Here is a 16,832-nt window from a genome sequence, read left to right on the forward strand (position 1 = left end):
CTGCTAAAAATGTCAGCTCTGTGATGTCATTACATTTGATTTTCAGACATTTTTGTCCAAAATGATTTACATTCAAATATACAGGAGCTAAATATCCTGGTTACTTCATCATCTGTGTTTCAGGGGCGGCCATGTTTGGGGAGCGACGCTCGCCATCGCTCTGGCTGGGCTTGTAGCGTCACATCACCTTTCACGCTGATCTTCTCCACAGTGTGCTGCATTCAACCATGTCTTTTTTTGAGGTGAAACACCCAGCGGAAACCTCCTAAATCGCTTCTCCAAAGAGATCGACGCCATCGACTGCATGATTCCTGATGGGTTGAAGATGATGCTGGGCTACCTGTTCAAGCTCCTGGAGGTCTGCATCATTGTGTTGTTGGCCACGCCTTTCACAGGGCTGGTGCTCCTCCCACTCACCTGTGTCTACATCTTCATACAGGTAAAGTTGTCTCTTGAATGTCAGGTTCTGTGAGCTGAACTCTTTCTACATGATTTTCTGTACCTTTGGTCTCCAGAGTTTCTATGTGGCCTCGTCGTGTCAGCTACGACGGCTGGAGGCAGTGAGTCGCTCGCCGATCTACAGCCACTTCAATGAGACGGTGCAGGGCGCCGCCGTCATCCGAGCCTTCGGCGAACAGCAGCGCTTTGTCCTGCCAAGCCAACTGTCGCATCGACAGCAACCAGGAAGCATACTTCCCTCGCTTCGTTGCCACCAGGTTTATATAAACTACATCAAATATGCTTTAATAGAAGTGTTAGCATTTGTTCTGTGTTCAACATAAAAATAGATATTTAACTGTATTTTTAAAGAGATTATTTTGTATCTGTCAGGTGGCTGGCAGTGAATCTGGAGTTTTTGGGGAATCTACTGGTCTTGGCTGCAGCCATCTTGTCGGTGCGAGGTCGGGATGAACTAAGTCCTGGCATCGTGGGATTGGCAGTTACACACTCTCTCCAGGTTTTATAGTTTGTTTAGGGTCATGCAAACTGATTACATCAATATACCTGAAAATATCTGAAACTGTATCAGTCACTGGACATCTGGAGGGTGACACTAAATATCTGCAGCTACAGGCAGAACTATCAAACGATACAGGTTTAATGTGTATCAGCCTCGGGAAAGACCCTGAACACCACATTCTGACTTTTCTTGTCTAAAAACTTAAAACCATGTCAGAGCAGGTGAGACAGATGATGCAGAATTAGTTTTTGGCCCAGACCAAAAAGAAGGAGTTGATTCTGTTTTATCAGATAGAAACAGTGAAGAGAGGCAGGAAGTGGAGAGAAAGGGAGGAGTGAAGGGCCTGGTCTGGATTTTACTCCTGAAAGACAAACAAATAAAAGCTTTGATCACAGAAACATCTATGTTTGTGGTTCTGCAGGTGACAGGAATCCTGAGCTGGATCGTTCGATCCTGGGACTGACGTGGAGAACAACATTGTGTCGGTGGAGCGAGTGAAAGAGTATGACAACACACCCAAAGAGGTTTGCTGCTTTACAGCAGGACAGGGTTTACATGGAAACTATTATCTGTGATTCACAGTCCAACATCTGAACAAAACAGAATTTCTCCCTCATGCCTGCTCTTAAGATGTTACAGGTGCTTTTTTAATATCACAGTGTCTTAATCTCATCTGTGAAGTAATTATACATAATACGACTCCTAGGCTGCTGTGGTTCTCCATATTTGACAAGGTGAATATAGAACATTTATCACTGCTCAGTGTGTGAAATTGTGTGTTAAATACACATTTTCTTGTTTGTACGGACAGTTCTTTGCACAACAGTAGATCTTCTCACGTTTTGATCAATGAGGCCTCACAAACTGGTAACAATGTTTACTTAACTAAAGCTGAGGGAAATGTTTTATTATTGACTTTCTACAGTGTCTTTAGTTTTTCTCATTGATGTGTTTGATTGTGTTGATCATACACGCCCCCTGACCTGATGTGTCTCCCCAGGCACCGTGGATCCTGGAGGGCAGTGTGCTGCCAGCTGCCTGGCCGACCATAGGAACCATCCAGTTTGAGGATTATGGATTGCAGTACCGTAAAGGTCTAGACTGGGCCTTAAAGGACATTTCCATCAACATCCAGAACAGAGAGAAGGTCAGCAGAGATCAGAGTCATAAAAACTATTAGCCATCACAAAGCAACAGAAATATGTCAGGAATGAAATAAACACTCAGAGTTAAAAACAAAAAAGAAAAGCATTAAAGTTAATACTTCTGCTGTAGTCAGTTACAGTTTTATGACAGTAATAAATACTGGTTTTCTTTTGACTATTTATTGATGAAATTTCTGAATTTTAAGGTGGGGATTGTTGGAAGAACAGGAGCTGGAAAATCTTCTCTTGCTTTGGGAATGTTCAGGATCCTGGAGGCAGCAAAGGGACAGATTTTTATAGATGGGATCAACATTGCTCAGATCGGCCTTCATGATCTCAGATCCAGAATCACCATCATTCCTCAGGTCAGTACTCCAAATACTACAGTACATGTAGTGCACTTCTCTTTACATACTAACACTATGCATTGTGTACTTAATACAGTTATTACATTATGCAGTGAGTACTTTACAGTTATTACAGTATGCAGTGAGTACTTTACACAGACAGTGTCATGAACATGTGCAGTTGGAAACAAGATTTCATTAAAAATCTGTCAGTGCTAAATAAACACATTTTACTGAATGAACAGACACCATCTCACAGTTAATCCAACTCTCAGCAGGTATCAATGGACACAAACATTCATCTAGTTTTATATTTAGAACTTAGTTTCACCATCATGGCTGATGGACAGGTGAATGCTGTGGCCAGGTGTCCAGTTGACTAATGACGTGGACTGTTCTGTGTTTTGTTTGTTTTATTGTACCAGTGAAAGGCTTTAAAGTGACCGCTGACCTTTCATGTCTAGGACCCGGTGCTGTTTTCTGGTTCTCTGAGGATGAACCTAGACCCCTTCGATGCCTTTTCAGATGAGGACCTGTGGAAAGCCCTGGATCTGGCTCACCTCGGCAGCTTCGTGTCAGCACTGCCACAAAAACTAAACCATCAGTGCTGTGAAGGAGGAGAGAACCTCAGGTAGACTCACCTACAGCACATTTATTTGATCAATCCCAGGGAGTGATTTATAATTATTACCCAACACCAGGAGGTAATGTGGAACATGAACGCACCACAATATGTCCTCAGGACATGTATCAGACTTCACACAGCTCAGTCTGCTGATAATAAAGGCTTTACAATACTATCAAACCTACTGACTAAACATCACACCACATGTGTTGTGAGATTTTTCATTGGGAGAATCAGCATATGGAAGTCCTAACCCTAACCCTGATAAGTACAGGTGTGCAGTGACAGTACAGGTGAGTTATCAGGCACACAGCAAAATCAGCAGTGTTAATTGAACACCTATTCAGTTAAATTCAACACTTTGAAAGTGTCTATATTGGTCCACACTACATAAAGTTAAAGCTACACTTCTGGAAGCGTTAAATACTTCACACTATGACAGAGTTGCAGCAACTCTCTCAATAGTTAAAATTTCACAGTACTCAACACAGGTGAGTGTTAAATTTATACAACACTAGTGTGTGTGTGTCACAAGTCAACACTATCCATATATTCTTTCTAACGCTGAACAGAGTCACTGCTGTATTAACACTGTAGAGGGTGTAAAATTGAACTCAATATTTAACTCTTTGTAGAGTTGATCTGTATTTTAAAAGTACCATCCATCCATTATCTATACTGCTTATCCATTAAGGGTCGTGGGGAGGCTGGAGCCTATCCCATCTGTCATTGGGCGAGAGGCAGGGTACACCCTGTACAGATCGCCAGTCCATCACAGGACCAACACATAGAGACAAACAACCATTCACATTGTAATTCACACCTATGGGCAATTTAGAGTCACCAGTTAACCTCCATGTGTTTGGGCTGTGGGAGGAAGCTGGAGAACCTGGAAAGAACAGAGAGAACATGCAAACTCCACACAGAAAAGCCCGGGTTTGTTACCTCACAGTTCTGTTGCCGTAAGGGACCAGTAGACTGCTAACTGCTATTTTCCCCATGAGCAAAATGTTACTAGATCCATTAATTCACTTAGCAACACATGTGATAGAGGTTTATTCTTTTCAATTAATTAGGCGGTACATGACGAGTTGATTAGCTTATGCTATGTAAGCAACCAGGGTATTTAGCATAAACCACCAGCTACAATAAATAGTACTGGGTAGGTAATTTAAGATTAGATGTACACACATCAATGCTCCTGGTCACAATTGGAGTGTTTTCTGGTCATGTCCAGTCAAAAATAAGGACAATAGCTGGCTGGTCTCCCACTTCCATGCTGGAAAAAACTGATACGTTGGACCTCTGGCAATAACAATGGCTATCTAGTGAAATCAACTCTGTAGAGTAGCAGAGTATGTCATTTAACTGTCTGTATCAACACTGACACTGTCTGAGGATTAGCTATCTTGTAGTTGAATTAGAATTTAACAAGAATTGAAATTACTCTATATTTTTACTTTCAACTCTAACACTGAAAATCTTGATTTTGCTGTGCAGGAGGAGCTGATCATGGGTTAGGGTTAGGGTGGATCAGATGTCATTATGATTGCTGAGCAGATATATTGATCATACCATGAAACATAATATTTGCTCCAATCCCCTGTGACCGGATAATGGATGGATGAAACTTTGTGGAGAACATGTTGTAGGAGCTGCTTCAGGTTAAGAGTTAGAGATCAGAGGTCATGAAGCTCCGATGTGTTTTCTGTAGTCTCGGTCAGCGACAGCTGCTGTGTTTGGCCAGAGCTCTGCTGAGGAAGACCAGGATCTTGGTTCTGGATGAAGCCACAGCAGCTGTTGACTTGGAGACAGACCAGCTGATCCAGTCCACCATTCGTACTCAGTTTGATGATTGTACAGTCCTCACCATTGCGCACCGCCTCAACACCATCATGGACTACAGCAGGTAGCACCTGTGCTGTCAGCAGGATCACACCTGCAGCTGTCATGTCATTGTTTAGGGTCAGTTATTTATGTCCAGTCTTCACTTGAATTTATTCCTTTTTCTTGTTGTCAGATGTGTGTAGATTTCATTTCCTGCATATTGAGGTCTATGCAGGACTATATAGGATGATATTAACAGTAGAGTCTTATCAGTAATCTAGTGTCAGGCAGAACTATCAACAGAAATGTTCTGTCATTAGACTATTCACAATCTAAAGTTGATGTCTCATGAAATACCTGCAGCAGGTGAGTTCAGCACTGTAAAAATCCACGAGGGACTTTGTGGATTTAAAGGGAACTGATCCCCGAGTTTATACAGTAAGTCATTCTTAGGATAGCAGATGTTTTTACTGAGCTCCATCAAAGTTTATTTTTCTCTGTCACAATTCTCTGTGGAGACAGACTTCTGACTTGTCTTTCTGACTTGTCTGACTGGTCTTTTTTCTCTCTGTGTTGTCAGGGTCATGGTGATGGACCGAGGCACCGTTATAGAGATGGACTCTCCCTCTCAGCTCATATGTCTGCAGGGTCACTTCTATCAGATGTGTGTTGAGGCTGGTTTGGTTTAATTTCACTGGTAAAAACAGTGAAATGAACAGATCATTAGTTTCCTCTTCTCTACTTTACCAGACAATAGTACAGGACTGTACAAGCTGCATCTTTTGGTTGCACGTGGACTGAACATGTTGTTGGGTGTTAGTCATGACTGATGAAATCTGCTGAAATCCTTTCCATTAGCTGAGTGTGTTATTATGGATTATAGATCGTATCTTCAGTGTTCCTCAGCAAAGACTGTCTGTCTTACAAACTCAAATACAGAGTGTACGTTAATTTGTCATGAATTATTTACTGTCACATCTGTGTTTTTTATCAGAAATAAAATTAATTTGAAATGAGTGTGAACAATTTTTCAATTCAATTTTATTTAAATAACAGTGAATAATACCATACATTATCTCAAGGCACTTTAGAGAGTAAACCTTATAATATCATAAAGATTGTTCAGGTAAAGTTTATGTATGTTGATATGTTCAAGCTGCTGAATGATGAGATGAGACACAGCAGACTGATTTCCACTTGAGTTCTTATATACATCAAAATTTCAGGTTGTATTCTTACTTATATTCTGAAGGCGTATACTGAGGGGTTTGTTCATATTTTATTCACAGCGTGATTTATACAACTTTTTATTCCTGTATGATGAAAATTAATTGTTTTATGGCTGTTGCTCTGATTTATAAAGTCATAAAAGAGATTAAAAATCCTCTGTAAAAACTTCTGCCTCTGTCAACAAAATGAAACAAGAAGTTTAAACCTGCCTTTTTAATGTTCTCATTTCTTTATATAAATTAGTGCTTGTTTAATTAGATAATACTCAATTAACATATGTAAACATGAAATTTCAGAAAACTTGAAATATAAAAAATAATTGTCTTAATGTCAGTAATCAGGTGGGGACATTTCATGGTGATATATGTTAAAGTTTTTATCCTGTTCATCTGTAGTGTTTGGTGTTTCTGAACTGGGAATCAAAATGTCAGCTGGGTTTCTGGAAACCATGTTTGATGTAGAAGTTGAGTAAACTGGGTTCTGTTGAAAAATGTAAAAGATGTGATTTGGTCCAGAAAGCAGAACCTGACAACATCCAGACATTAATATCAATGAGACAGTGAGGGATAATGTGATTTATTGTGAACCTGTTAAGAACCCAGGACTGAGCCTGCAGAAAAAGTTCCAGTTCTATAAACACAGGAAAAGCACCGAGTTTCTGTACCAGAAATCTAAAAGACAAACTGGAGAAGAATATTATTTTACACTCAGATCAGTGAGTCTATGAAAGGACAAACAATGAGGAGGAAAGGTTAGAGTCAGTTTACAAAGCTGTTTACAGAAAATACACATCTGAGAAAATTTTGAAGTAAATAAATCTGATTCTCTCGGAGTTTCACCAAATATTTCTGTTAGAGGAAAGTTTTGGTTTTTCCGACCCTCCCGTGGTCCTTGAATGCATCACCGCATGCGCACTCCAGCTTTAAGAGTGACATCAGACGCCGTAAATTGCACACCTTTGCGCGCTTAACGGTCAGTGCAGGTTGCGTGATGGCGGGTCTGAATAGAGAAACTGGTTCAGAGACACCGGGACGATCGGTCCAACAACAGAAGGAGCTGGAAACCTGGACAAATGAGTGATGTCTATCAGCTAGATCATGGCGCTGCCGTCAGGTGTGTGGGCGCGTGTCGGGCTCGTGCTTGTTTAGAGTCAGGTGTGTATCTGTGCTGCGGTGTGTTGTAATGTCGTGTTGTTTAAATTCAGGTTGACAAAATTTAACAGAGGAACAGTCGGAGTATGTGGTCGGTTACACACAGGATTAACTCACTGAGCTGGAAACACTCATTAGTTCAGACTGGATTCAATTCAGGAGGAAACGCGCGGGAAAGTCATTTTCACTCCAATTTAAGTCAAAGAGCGTTTTCAAGCTGCTCAGTGTGGTTAAAGTCAGAGCTGAGGAGCCACAGAATCTAAACTGATGCGTTTGTCTAAAGTGAATATAAAGTGACAGGGTGTGGTGGTTAATGAATTCAATCACGTTATTGATCAGTAAACTGTGAAACTGCTGAGATGGTCAAACATGTAGAGAGAGGCCTCTGCAGGTAACAGCTGCTGTTATTTCATCCACCTGAGTATCCGTCCACTAAAGCTGTTTGTGTCTCTGACACTCAGACTGTTCTTCAACATCATGGACAGGATTCCTACAGAGACAGAGCTTTTTATTAACAAGTTTAACGTCAAATATCTCTATATATCGCTACCAGACTCCACTGACAAACAGTGATTTTACTGGGAGCTGCTGGTTACTGTGTGAGTTTCAGAGGAGGAATAAGTTTTCATTAAAACACAAACTAACAAATGGAGGAGCAGACTGATGTCAGGACACAACCTGGATTTAATGAGTCTGTTCTCAGACAAACTCAGTGTGGATTCTCATTCAATTTTGTGCCTGATGGTCTCTCCCCCCCCCCCCAAAAAAAAGGGGAAAAAGGGAAAAGAGGAAAAGACTCCTGGAGAACCTGGTCCTGTAAAACTTGGTGAGTGATGCCTGTAAAGGAGCTGAGTTAGCCATGAGTTAGCTTAGCATTAGCATTGATGTCATTGCTGTCAGGTGTGTTGGTTCCTGTCAGGCTGTTTTTTCACAGCATATAATGTTCTGTTTTTATCAAGTTTCCATGTTTAAATTGAAGTTCAAAGAATTAAACGAGAACAGTCTTTATGTATTATATCTACAAAACCACACCCCAGAGTGAAGGTCAGGAAATGATCAAACTGTCAGCGACTTTATTCAGACATGTTTCTTTTCTTTTGTCTTCCAGGCAGATCTACGAACTAGTAAGTCTCATTTTTTACTTTTTATTCTGTGTTGTGTCATGGCTGCTGTGAATCTCTCACACATCTGTCTGTTGTGTATTGAATGAGTCTTATCATGGCCGCCGTGTCATGACTTGTGTTGTTGAATTGTGTTGGAGGGATGTCTTTAACACAATCAGAATATTTAGTGATATTTTGTTGTTTGGATAGTAAGGTTATTTAGAGACTGCAGAATGTTTGGATCTACCCATTTCCTCGTTCATCCAACATGACCAAGTTTGTTCCCTGTTCATATGTCCCTGTAAACATCAGAGCCTTTTAGATCTACAAAGTGCTGTTTCTATTTTAATTGTGCTGGGTGTTGTTGTTAATACAGATAGTCTCAGTCAGTCCTGCTGTCCTCTGTCCATTTGCATAAATTCTGTGTATTAAACCTGTGTCTGCAGTTTTTGTTTGGATCTGGTGAGGCAGTGATGGTGAGACCAGGAAGAAGCAGGTGTTGGGTCAGAGCTAGACTGATGTGGTTCAGAGTCTGAACAGACTGTTTCAGGACTCTGGAGGATCAGACAAGGTTTATATTCAGTGAGGACAGATGATTCGCTGGTCTTTAAATCATTAGTTATCAATCATGTGAGACAGGGAGGAGATCCAGTGTAAACGATTTGAGGGAGCTGCAGCTAATGATGACAGGAATGTTTTAGTGATGTGGTGTAAATGAAGGTTGTATTAACAGTCAGTCTCATCAGTCTGTGGTCAGTTGTGTATTGAAGGTGTTTTTGCTGTAACAAAGCCTGAACTCATCTTTCTCCATCTCTTGTTTATCCATCTTTTTTCTGGCTGCCATCACTCACAGCAACACCTGTCTGCCTCTGTTTGTTTCATCTTTATCTGTGGCTACAAACAGTTTCTTTCTTAATGGGTTTACTACTAATAAGTGAAAAAGTGTTTTACAGTAACAAACTAAAGAAACTGGCAGTGTTTTTATTTGTGCTGTGGGTTTTCATTGTTCCCTGATTATCCATCCAAGTTCTATGTTGTGTTTCTGTGTTCAAGGCTTTAGCTCTATGTACCAGCTAACATTCATATTCAGCCCATCAGATTATTAAAGTAGTTTTTCTCCTTGTTCACGTTGTGCTCTGAAAGTTAGGTAATGCCCAGATCACATCAGTTATCATTCATATTTGGTAAAAGCTTTTAATCTGAAGGTAGCTGCCATTTGTCATTGCTCCTGGTTGATAAATGTGGTGTTTGCTGTGATTTGTGCAACATAGTTTCTGTTGCAGGATAAATTAACTTGATGTGAGATTCTAAATTCATTATAAAGCCTCAAAAAGATCAGCCCTGTTTTCTCACCATAGATCAATCAGTCCAGAGAGTTGGCAGCATTGTCCTCAGGTCTCATTTTCTCTCCAGGTTTCCTTTCAACATTGACTGCTGCTGTTGACACATATGCAAAGGAGCTGTTTCCTGATTCCACGTTTGGATGTGTTTGGTGAGATTTGGTTGTAGACCATTGACAAAGCAGATGACTTGAGATGTTTTACTTTGATTTGTCCAAGTGCTTCAACAGACACGTCTTCACTCTGTCCACAAGTCAACAAGTTACTGTTGACACATTTGGCCTTTGATGTGGTCGACAGGACATCTGAAGAAGTAGTTCAGAGACACAGTAACCTGGTAATGTCAGATTCAGATCTTAGGTTCTGACAGAATCAGTGATATTTGGACCAAACCTTTGCACATTTTTCTAATGTGGAGAATCAGAACCAGGATTCAATGAACCAGGACTTGTTAACATGACAGAGAATGAGGTCAAATGAGTCGACTCGTACCATAAGAAGGCAAGGCTTTTCTCCTTCCCCTTCTTCTCTGTGTGAGAGGAAGTCCACGCTGTCAGAACAGTCATTCAGTTCTTAGAGAAAAAGGAAAAACCCTAATTCTACTAGTCCATGTACAGATTATGGACTCTACTGAGTTGTGTGCCATAGTTGTGCAGTTTCCAAAACCAGACAAGGATCCATCTGGTGTTGTGAATCAGCTGACTATGGTATGCTGTTATGATCTTAGTGTTTTAGGGACAGATTTGGTGACGTAGATCAAACTGTAGCTTTAAAATCACTCCAAGCATTGGTGATTCAGTCAGGACATGTCCACACACAGAACTTAAGATCGGACTCTGACATTGCTGGGTTACAGTGTCTCTGAACTACTTCTGTAGATGAGCTGTTCAGTCACCCCAGAAGTCAGATGTGTAGACAGAGACTTGTAGACTTGTAAACATTGTGTTGATGAGTCTGTTTGAAACATTTGGGTGAATCGGGTTCAAACATTTCAGGTTGTTGCTTTGTCAGTGGTCTGTTGCTTCATCTTACCAAACACGTACAGTAATGCTGAATCAGTTAATGGATCCTTTTACAGATCTACCAGCAGCAGTCAATGTTGTAAGGCCACCTGAAGAGAAATGACTCCTGAAGACAGTTAGGTGGGATTGTTTGTTGTGCAGCCAAACCAGGGTTAATGCAGAGAGAGGAATGTGAGGGATGCTACCTCTGTTTTATGACAGTCAACACAGACCGTTTGTCTCTTTGTCTGTCTCTGTGTCTGTGGGGGGTTCAGGGTCAAGTAAATAGCCTAAATGGCTACATGAAGTCAGGTATCTTGACAGTCGGGGGTTTCTGTGATGGTTTCTCTCCATCTGAGATTGGTTTGAGACAGCTGGTTAGTTTTGTCTTTGTTGACCTTCATCTGTGATAAATGAATTTGAATGTTCAGCTGCTCCTGATGATAAATGTGCTGTTTGATGTGCACTGAACATAACTGATGGTTCTACATTTTCTCTTATTTAGGTTATAGTTGAGATAACCTTAATTAACTTGAAGAGCATTTATTATTTTCAATATTTCCATTTAACATTGAAAGTAACTCTGTTTAGTCTCTTGTTACTCCTCAGCTGTTTGATAATGGCCTGCTCATAAGTTATTTGTTCTAGATGAGTGGTTTAAATTATCAAGCATAACTATCTCTTGATTTGATGTAGACTGATAATTGACTGTTACTGTGTTTGAGTTTGGTTTTCTCCAGTTGTCATTCAGCCCACAGATGATGTTTTGTCATGAATACATTAAAACTTGAGTGATGCTGCCAAATAAAATGTGAAATTCTCTATGTTGGTGGTTTTGCCTGGTTTCAGTATTTCATCATCAGATGGTGGAGGTACGTGGACAGGCTATTTATATATTGATTGAGATCCTTTAAATCCAGAGAGATGTACTTTGTTTACTCTGTCAAGATCACCATCCATAGTTTCATATAAATTTTATGTTACTTCTAACTTCAGTGTTAAGTGGATCATCAGGTTAAACTCTGTCTTGTCTTTCTCTGCCAAGTTGAATTCCAACTGGAGAGTCTGAAGTCAAGTAGTCCAGTTGGACTAATTTTTTTGTACACAAATTCTTTTGTTTCTTATTGTTTTTCTCGGCATGTTGGGAGGCCTCCCAGCAGGGGAATTTATCCCACCCCTGCAAAGTGTCACTTCAGGGTACAGTAGCATCAGTCTCTGATATTCACTGCAGCAACAACTAACTCTGGGATATTTTGATCTGTTTCATACGTTCATTAGATTGTCGTCGGATCAGTTTATTGCGCGGTAGGCAGTTTAACAGGCAGGAGTGTCTGGATTCTCTGGGAGGGAGGAAGCCTGGCAGACAGAGACAACTCAGATGATTTTGAAGAAGCTGGTGGACACTCATTTTGGGTATATTTAACTTTCCATCTGTTGGTGATGAGGATAACAGCGATCATGATAATGAAAACCTAACTAATGTGTCAGGTGAACCAGGTTGACACTACATTTTACAGTTTTTTCCTACTGAATCACTTCCTATCAACAGTAGCAACATTATGCTGTGGGCTGAATTCAGAGAAGGTCTTAAGGTTAACAGGTGTTGAATAGAAACAGAGAATACAACTTACTTTCAATGACAAAGTATTGCCATCATTAATGGGAGGAAATTGGTGCTGTATCTTATGTTTCTTTTTTTATTTGCTTTGCTAAATGATGCTGCTTATCAACCCCTTCAGGATATATTAGAGTGGTATTTTGACTGTTGCAAACCCTTTCACATGGACAGCATTTTCTGTATCTCTGCATTAACATGCTTTGTAGATGTCTTACTGACTCCATCAGGTTGTTGCTTTGTCAGTGGTCTGTTGCTTCATCTTACCAAACACATACAGTCATGCTCAATCAGTTAATGGACCTTTTACAGATCTACCAGCAGCAGTCAATGTTGTAAGGCCACCTTAAGAGAAATAACTCCAGTGAGGTGGGATTGTTTGTTGTGCAGCCAAACCAGGGTTAATGCAGAGAGAGGAACGTGAGGGAGGCTACCTCTGTTTTATGACAGTCAATGCAGCCTGAACAGACAGTTTGTCTCTTTGTCTGTCTCTGTGTCTGTGGGGAGTTCAGGGTCAGGTAAACGGCCTAAATGGCTACATTAAGTCGGGTATCTTGACAGTCAGGGTTTCTGTGATGATCTCTGGGGAAACTCTGTCCATCTGAGATTGGTTTGAGACTGCTGGTTAGAATTGTCTTTACTCACCTTTGTCTCTGAGTGTTCAGCTGCTCATGATGATAAATGTGCTGTTTGATGTGATTTGACCAACATAGTTGGTGTTAATATGTTTTCCTCATCATTAGGTTATAGTTGATCTGAGATCATGTCAGAATTGATGTAAAGAACATTTGTCCATATTTTACATATATATTTTTTGAATTATCTGTAGAGTATTTGTTCCCTTGTTACTCCTCTGCTGTTTGATAATGGCCTGCTCTTACGTTATTGATTAGTTCTAGATGATTGTTTTAAATTGTAGTGCATAACTATCTCTTAATTTGATGTAGACTGATAATTGACAGTTACTGCGTTTGAGTTTGGTTTTCTCCAGTTGTTCAGCCCACAGATGTTGTTTTGATATGAATAAAACCTGAGTGATGTTGACAAATTAAATTGAAAATCCTCTAAGTCAGTTGTTTTGCCTGGTTCCAGCATTCCATCATCAGATGTTGGAGGTATGTGGACAGGCTAGGTTTCGAGATCCTTTATATTCAGATAGTTGTACTTATTTATTTATTTTTTTTAATCTGTCAAAATCATCACCATCCATAGTTTCCTATTAATTGTAACTTCAGTGTTAAGTGGATTTTGAGTTTAAACTCTGTCTTGTCTTTTTCTGCCAAGTTGAATTCCATCTTGAGTCTCTGAGTTCTAGTAATCCAGGTGGTCTAAAATTTCATACATTGATTTTTATTTATTTATTTTTTCTGGGAGTGTAGGGAGGCCTCCCAGCAGGGGAATTTATCCTACCCCTGCAAAGCGTTAAGTCACTAGGGTACAGTAGCATCACTGCAGCAACAACTGACCCTGGGATATTTCGATCAGTTTCATACGTTCATTAGATTGTCCTCGGACCGGTTTATTGTGCAGTAGGCAGTTTAGCAGGCAGGAGTGCGTCTGGATTCTCTGGGAGGGAGGAAGCCTGGCAGACAAAGACAACTCGGATGATTCTGAAACTGTTGATGGACACTCACTTTGAGTATATTTAACTTATGAGGACATATAAAAACCTAACTGATGTCTCTGGTGAACCAGGTTGACACCATATTTTACAGTTTGTTCCTACGGAGTTACTTCCTATCAACAACCGAAACATTATGCTGTGGGCTGAATTCAGAAGGTCTTAAGGTTAACAGGTGTTGAGTTTAATAGAAACCGAGGCTACAACTTTAGCTGTTATAACTTGCTTTCAATGACGTATTCACATCATTTACAATTGAAATCGGAGTGGTCTTTTGATTGTTGCAAATCCTTCCACATAGACAGCGTTTTCTGTATCTTCATTAACATTTTTTTTAATCTCTTACTGACTCTCTTACTGCATCATACAGAGTGACAAATCCCATCTAGAACTGACAAAGTTGTGACGTACTCTAAGTATTATGCCAGTAGAAGCAGTTGTTGTTGTCCAGATGATTAGAATGGATCAATCTGTAGTAATAATAAGTTGTTAATGTTTGCCTTGTTTGACCTGTCTTGGCATTGTTTCTGTTCAATCTCAGATGGACAGACATGGGGGGTGGGTTTATGTAGGGGCTAGTCAGAACAGTGCGGTGGCATTGCTTTCCACTGCTGCAGCTGGTGTGTTGCTGAAATGCCGGTTTCTTCTAGACTGGTGAGTAAAAACCTGTTAAAGCTAATATTTTCTATGTAATGTCACATTATTTTTCACACCAATCTGCAGTAAAATCTTTTTTTTGTGTCCATTATAGTTTTTAGACCACCTCCCTATTCCTGTAATGACCCTCATTCTCAACGTGTACTAAAGAACATATACTTGTCTCTGATGTCCAACCAATGCAAAGGTCCACACTATGCGTTTACATATATATTGTACAGTGGTACAATTTTCATTTCTAAATACAAGGACTTGAGTTTCTGCAGAATTAGGCTAATCCACTAGAACCCTGAGTCATTGTTAGTTGATAGATGACAAGGAAATGAAAACATCTAATTGTACTTCTTGGATGAATAGTTGCAGGGTGCCATGAGGTGATGGAGGCTGCAGTAGGTTCAGCAGATTCTTGTGCTGCCAGATCAATTGGGGTAGGATGCTGTGGCCCAGAGAAGTTGTGTCCTGGATGTCTCTGAAGGACAGGAAGTCCGAGCTGTACCATTCCCCTCTTGATGATGTTGATGATGCCTTGATGTCACGATTCACCGATTAAGAGAAGTTACTTTTTCCAAATATATTATTTACTTCTGTTTGGTCCTTTTTTGGTTTTCTGATGTTAATTGATTTACTGATACTAATTATTATTATTATTATTACCGATTATTATTGTCTGTCTTAGTTTGAGTCAGATGTCCAAACTGAAGGAGGATTGACTGTGGCTTGACCTGAGCTGATGCCTTGCCAACCAAAGGATGCAGATGCCTGCTCAGCCCCCCGGTGCCATCAGATGTGACAATGCTGCAGCACCTGGTCCCTCTTACCTCCATGGGCTCGGATTTATGTTATTCTTAGTGTATTCTGTTTTATTAGATATTATTTATGATGTACATGAGAAATAAAACTTTAAAAAAATGGAAAAATTCCAATGAAAACTTTAAAAACCCAAATATTTAAAAACTTAAACACAAAAACTTAAAAATGTATTTGAAAATTAAAAAGTAACAGCTCCACAAAAAAAAAATTAAAAAACAAAAACCTAAAAAAGCCAAACACCTAAAAACAAAAACAAAAATGTCCGACATAAAACAAAAGCTTAAAAAAACAAGCCTTGGAAAACCGAATAGGAAGTTAGAACCCAAAACTCCAAAACCTCAAAATTTAAATAAAGGCAAAAACTCAAAGCCACACTTGACATTTAAAAACATAAAAACCCACAAATGTAAAACCCAAAACTCAAAAACAAATATTAAAAAAAACTAATCCCAAAAAACCATAAACATAAAACCCCAAATTTAAAGACCTAAAAGCCTAATACCAAAAAAAAAAAAAAAAAATCTAACTAAAGAATTCAATGAAAAACAAAAATCTTAAAGACAAAATGCAAAAACAAGTTACGTACTTTTTTGTATTTTATTTCTCATGTATTCGTGTTTTTTATTGCATTTTCATAGACCATAGATTCTTGCATCTATAATCTGTATTCTCATGAATGATGTGTGTTCCTGTGTTTGAAGTAAAATCATTGTTTATATCTTAAGTTGGTTGTTTTTCTGCTCTTATTTTTCCTTCTTTAAAGTTTCATGAGGAACTGGTAATGTTGCTAATGGTCCAGAAAGATTCCCTTCTAAAGCTTAACAGAAACTTTAAACCTGAAATTTAAGCCAACAACTGTAAAACGTATTTATCTGAACAAAAAAGGTAAAGCCTAAAACTTTACAACTAAAAACATAAAACTTGTTCCTTTTAAAACCTTAAATCTTTAAATTTAAAGTAAACCTAAAAACTTTAAGAATGTAAAACATCACATAAAAAAAATAAAGATTTGAGAAGACATTCAATGTACAACTATTCTTTTAACTTAAATTTTAATTTTCTCAATACAAATAGCAGATTTTGTACTCATGTTAGTAGTAACATAGCAATTTATTTTGCTGCTTTGATCCCTTTTTTTTTTTTTTTTTTTTTTTAAGTAACTCTTAGGGTTAGGGTTAGAGGGCTTTAGCCAGAAGTGCCAGGGGGTGCACTTGGTTTTTGGCGAATAGCTTTGTCTGTGGTGTCGCAGTCATGAGACCCACATGCTCCCCCACTAATTCCACGATGGGCTTTCCAACGGCGCCAGCCCCGAGTCTCTCTGAGCTTGCGTTAGGGTTATGGTTAGGGTTAGGGATAGAGGTGCACTGGTTAGGGTTAAGGTTGGGTTAGGGTTAGGGTT

The 16,832-nt window shown here is 39.5% G+C and overlaps 1 pseudogene; it reads left to right on the forward strand.

Moving 5' to 3' along the window:
- The first annotated feature begins 261 nt into the window (after positions 1-261).
- On the forward strand, positions 262-6,069 carry LOC108891476 (multidrug resistance-associated protein 1-like; annotated as a pseudogene).
- Positions 6,070-16,832: the final 10,763 nt, after the last annotated feature.

The sequence above is a fragment of the Lates calcarifer genome, unplaced genomic scaffold, assembly GCF_001640805.2.
Source record: "Lates calcarifer isolate ASB-BC8 unplaced genomic scaffold, TLL_Latcal_v3 _unitig_1971_quiver_1659, whole genome shotgun sequence".
Classification (NCBI taxonomy): domain Eukaryota; kingdom Metazoa; phylum Chordata; class Actinopteri; family Centropomidae; genus Lates; species Lates calcarifer.